A 5,228-nucleotide genomic window follows, 5' to 3' on the forward strand; every position below is an offset into this window, starting at 1 on the left:
GGTGGTCTCCTTTGAGCAAAAGAGCTGATACATCAAGCTTAACAAAAACAGCCAAGTGTGCTACTCAACCCAATTAAAATGGCACTTAAAAAATTAGTTCAAGATACAAGCTAATGATTATGTATGGCTTTTCTCAGGTTTTCAAGGCAGCAGAGTTTTCATTCAGCATCTGCTTCATAAAGATTCAGTTTTGTATACTTATTTTAGTCCTGGGTCCTTTTTAAAAATTATTCTCTTCCTTCAAAGTCATGCTGCTTTCACACAGCAAAAACCTGTGTCAGAAGCAAGTGATCTTTTTTCTCTTCAAGCACTGTGGTTTTCTGCAGATTAAAGTAAAGTTGCTGCAGGAATGGGAAAAAATCAAGCCAGTATGGAAGGAGTAGAAGTTTTAATGGCAGTTATCTGTACCCACTCTGGGCAATCATAGAATTTATACTCATTAATTCAGTTTCCTACCCACTCTGGGCAATCATAGAATTTATACTCATTAATTCAGTTTCCTATCTAGAGAGTTTTTCCTAGGGACAAATATGATGATGCCAGTGTTACTCCAGTTTGGAGGTGGTGTTGCATACATCAATAATTCCCTGCTACTAAGTTGGTCAGAGAAGTCAGTATAATATTTGGAATCACCCTGCTGTGGGGATCTTCACCTCTTTTTAGGATGGTATCTGGCTTTCTCATGGGGTATAACTTGGGTACACCCCTCATGGGGTGTTTATTGGAGAATATCAGTCCAACTGATAACTCAGGTAGGACTTAGAGAAACCTTTGAGGTCATTATAGATAGCATGCCACCTGAAGGGGAGCTGTGCAGCTCTGAGATCTGACACTACTTCCTAGGCAACAGGCTGAAGAGTCTCCTATGCACAGATCTCTCTCAAATCCCAAGGGACTTCAGAATCCCTGTTTAGTGGTGGAGAGGTTGGATGAACCTCCCAGTACACCTCAAATAATCTGCCTGTTATATGGAGCAGGAAGGCTGTGAAAGCCTCCATCCTGTTAGATGTCCTGGAAATAACACATTCCTTTCCCCACAAAGGAAAGGAGTGGCTGGCAGCTGGAAGGAAGGAGTGCAGTCCTGCTCCATCCCCTCTGCAGTGGGCATGCAGGTATGGGAGCACCCAGCATCCCAGAGGGAACAGCAGATGCTGTGCACAGGAACAGCACCCTGGCAGAGCTGGTGAGGACACTTCGCTGTGGTGAAGAGAGAGGCACAAGCAGGAGCTTGTAGCAAATAAATTACATTGCACTGCTGGCAAATAAATTGCATTTCACTACATGAGCTTTTGCAGGAAAATGTCAACAGATTTTCTTCAGGAGATGTAAAAGACCAATGACCAAATTATTCTGTCATATAAGGACAAACAAATTGCCTATGATTGCATTCTGGTAGCATCTAAACTTAAGGAAATTTTGCATCTGGTTAATTGAAGTTTTTTTCAAAATAAAACCTATGAAAAAGATCACTATTATTTTATGTAACTAAATACTGGTTCTGCCAGGGTGTAAATTATGCATGTGGCCATAGCCAGGATGTGACAGACCTCTGCTTTAAAATCCCATTAATTTCTAACACACCCACAGCCTTGAAGTAACTCACAGCCACAACTAACTTCCACATGTGACACAAATGCCATTAACTTCAACAAACTGTATCAAACCCCAGAATAATTTGTCTGGTGGATCAGGATAACCATTGTTGCAGTCTGCCCCATAATTTTTGATATTTGAAGTCACCTCTTGTTAGGTTTCTGAAGGTGGATAAAAGCCAGGCTGTGATGACAAGCATTTCAATGTGCTGCTGCAAACAGCAGCTGATGCTGTTGCTGCCCTTGTGTAACCACTGAATGACCCAGCACAGAATGGAGAGGATTGCATGTTACATCTCGAGCTCTCTAAAGTTAATTTCCAAACTGAAATTTAATAAATCATGGAGCAGTGTTTAATGTTTGAAAGGCCTGTCAAATTTTCAAGTTTGCACAAAACAGAAGATAGGTACAATCAATCACATTACTCAATAACTATTAATAGTTACAAATAAATATTTCTTTTTCAGTGGAGAATTAACACCCAATTATTTCCTGCTTTAATATGGCCTTTCAATTGATTCTCAATTCATATGGTCATGAACTGCATAAGGCAACCTTTGATCTCTCAGTGTTAAAAAATTGTTGTTGTAGCCTGTGTTAGCAACCCTGGTTTCTCTAATCTGTGACTCATTTGAAATAATATGCATCTCTTTTGGGCCTGAGACTAGTTAATCTTTAGAGCAGAAAGAATGTCAACACATTTGTTTTCATTCAAATAACAGAATCTACTTTTGGTACATCTTTCTCCCGTTTATAGATAAAAAAAGCTGAAATTTTCCTTATGAAGTGATCAGAAAAAAAATTCATCAACATTATCCATCTTCCTAAGACAGGCTATTTTTTGATACTAAAAATATTGTGACCATTTAGAACAACAAAATAAAGAGTCTGGAGTAAAGCTGTTAAATCAAAGTGATCCCGTGGCTGCTGGGAGGAAAATAGTGTTCCTTTGCAGATGCAGCTGCAGAGCCCTGTGTTGGAAGAGGCGTGATGCTTTTGGGAGAGCTGGAGATAGGCACCTGGGGCTTGGGGACTGTGCTTCTTCCATGAGCTAACAGCCATTGTGGGCACTCAGCTCCTTTGACTCTCTGACAGCTCTTTCTTACCCCTAAGCAATCATTTAAATCTCCATAAGGAGCAATGATGGTGTTTCAGGCCAAGGAATTGCCAGGGTTTCCTGCACTATACTCCCTGGTGTATTATAGGAAATGCAATTTTGGACTTTTGCCATGGTGCCATAAGGCCAAACCAGGATTTTGTCATTTTGATGGTAACAGTCTCCTATAATCCCATGTCAAAAGTCTATCAACTGCTAAGGAAAGGAAAAAAAAGTCCACATATATATTTACAAATACACTTCCTTAGTGCCTGGAGAAGCCAGGTTTGTCAGATCTATACAGTGTGATGGCATAGTTGCAATGGTTCTCTGTGTTGTGAACCGAACCTGCAATCAGATGGCATGGGAGGAAAAAGAGTGCACCACTGCACAGAAATTGCCGCATGGGTGCTTGTTGAACCAGTCTGTTTTGGTGTTTACTCATTCCCTTTGAACTTCTCATGAGTGGGATTATTCTCTTTGGGGCCTGGAAGGGTCTATGGAATTTGTATTCTGCTGATGAAAAAGTGATGGTGGTGAAACCAGAGTTTGGATGCTTGTAATGGAGAAGGATTTTAGAAAGAAGAGGGAAAAGAAAAGAAGCCAAATTTACAAATCCTTGTGCAAACCTTGCTGCCCCTTGTTTCGGGGGGGGGGGGGCTGTTGGTTCTACAGAGAGATGGTAATGGAGAAGGATTTTAGAAAGAAGAGGGAAAAGAAAAGAAGCCAAATTTACAAATCCTTGTGCAAACCTTGCTGCCCCTTGTTTCGGGGGGGGGGCAGCTGTTGGTTCTACAGAGAGATGCTACCCCTGTGGTGATTGAATGCCTTGTCTCATGCTAAAAACCTTGGCACTTTAGGGGAGACCCTAGCTTGAAGAGTCTTTGAATGAGGATATGACAGTCTGGGTGTTCTGCCAGTCCTTGTCTGCCTTTATCTGTCTTTTTGGGGATCAATCTTTCTTAGCCTATTTCAAGAACATCTGTAGGGCAACACACCTCAGATTTCCCACCTGACCCAGTTTTTGATTGCACCACAGAAGCTGCAGCTTTAGGAACTTTGGCAACATGAAGTTTTGGGTCCTACTGTTATAAACACCGAGATAGAAAACTTCCTCTGCAGTTACAATTTTAAATATTCTGTGAAGTCAGCAAGAGTTTGTCAGCCACCAGCCAAAAGTAGGCATTTTTCCCCTCTCCTGTAAATTTTGTGCTTTCTCTTTGTATTGCAAAGAATAAATCTGCTTTCATCTTCTGACTGTTGCCAGCAACTGATGTGAACATCTTTTCAAATCCCAGAGGATGGCTTTCCTCTTTTATCCATAAAAATTCTCTGTAAAGTTGATACTGTTCTAGAGAGGTAAAAGTGGTCATTTTGGCTCTGCAAAATCACTGCTTTCCATTTTACTGCATATCTCTCTGGAATGAGTGCTTATATCCCAGAAAGCTGACTGCATCCTGGGCTGCATCCAAAGCAGTGTGGCCAGCAGGGCAAGAGAGGGGATTCTGCCCCTCTGCTCTGCTCTGCTCTGCTCTGCTCTGCTCTGCTCTGCCCTGCTCTGGTGAGACCCCACATGGGATGCTGCATCCAGCTCTGTGGTCTCCAGCACATGAAGGATATGGAACTGTTGGAGTGAGCTCCAAAAAGCCAAAATTAAATCATCTCAGTTGGAGCATGGTGTTAATAATGCCAAGGTTGTGGCTTTGATCCCTGTGTGGATCACTCCCATAAGAGCTGGACTTAATGATCTTAGTGGGTCCCTTCCAACTCAGAATATTCTGTGATTCTGAGATTAGAGGACTGGAGCACCTCTCCTTCCAGGAAAAGATGAGACAATTTAGTTTGGTTAGCCTGGAAAAGAGAGACTTCTGGCATGACCTTATAGCACCTTCCAGTACCTGAAGGGAGCCCACGAGAAGGATGGAAAGAGACTTTTGACAAGGGCATATGACAGGACAAATGGGAATGTCTTCAAAGTCAAAGAGTAGGTTTAGATTAGATATTAGTGAGAAATTCTTTACTGGTGGTGATTCACTGGCACAGGTTGCCCAGAGAAGCTGTGGATGCCCCATCCATGGCAGTATGCAAAGCCAGGCTGGATGGAGCTCTGAGCAGCTTGGTCTAGTGGAAGGCTCACTGCCCATGGCATGAGAGTTGGAATAAATCTCTAAGGTCCTTTTCAGCCAAAGCTCTTCTATGATTCATGAGATAGATAGATAGATAGATAGATAGATAGATAGATAGATAGATAGATAGATAGATAGATAGATAGATGGATGATAGACAGACCTCTGTAAAATGATCTATTGCACTACCTGGGGCACCCAAAACATCACTCAAAAAAAGTTTTCATCGGGAAGTAAAACATTTCTACAAAATATCCATAATGAGGCACTGTGATCTGCCTTACAAGCAGATCCCTGGCTGGATGGGGAATGCCCAGGCATGGGCACTCTCTCTCCCTCCTGTCCCTCTCACCCCCAATCCCCCCAGTCCCCCCAGTCCCCCCAGTCCCCTCAGTCCCACTAATCCCACCAGTC

At 42.4% G+C, this 5,228-nt stretch overlaps 1 protein-coding gene across 2 annotated transcripts in view; it reads left to right on the top strand.

Annotated features, from left to right (window-relative positions):
• The window catches only part of CLTRN (collectrin, amino acid transport regulator), a 24,910-nt gene that overhangs the window by 10,631 nt on the left and 9,051 nt on the right, over window positions 1-5,228 (top strand). The gene's annotated exons all lie outside the window — the stretch shown is intronic.

The sequence above is a fragment of the Geospiza fortis genome, unplaced genomic scaffold (genome assembly GCF_000277835.1).
Source record: "Geospiza fortis unplaced genomic scaffold, GeoFor_1.0 scaffold285, whole genome shotgun sequence".
NCBI lineage: Eukaryota > Metazoa > Chordata > Aves > Passeriformes > Thraupidae > Geospiza > Geospiza fortis.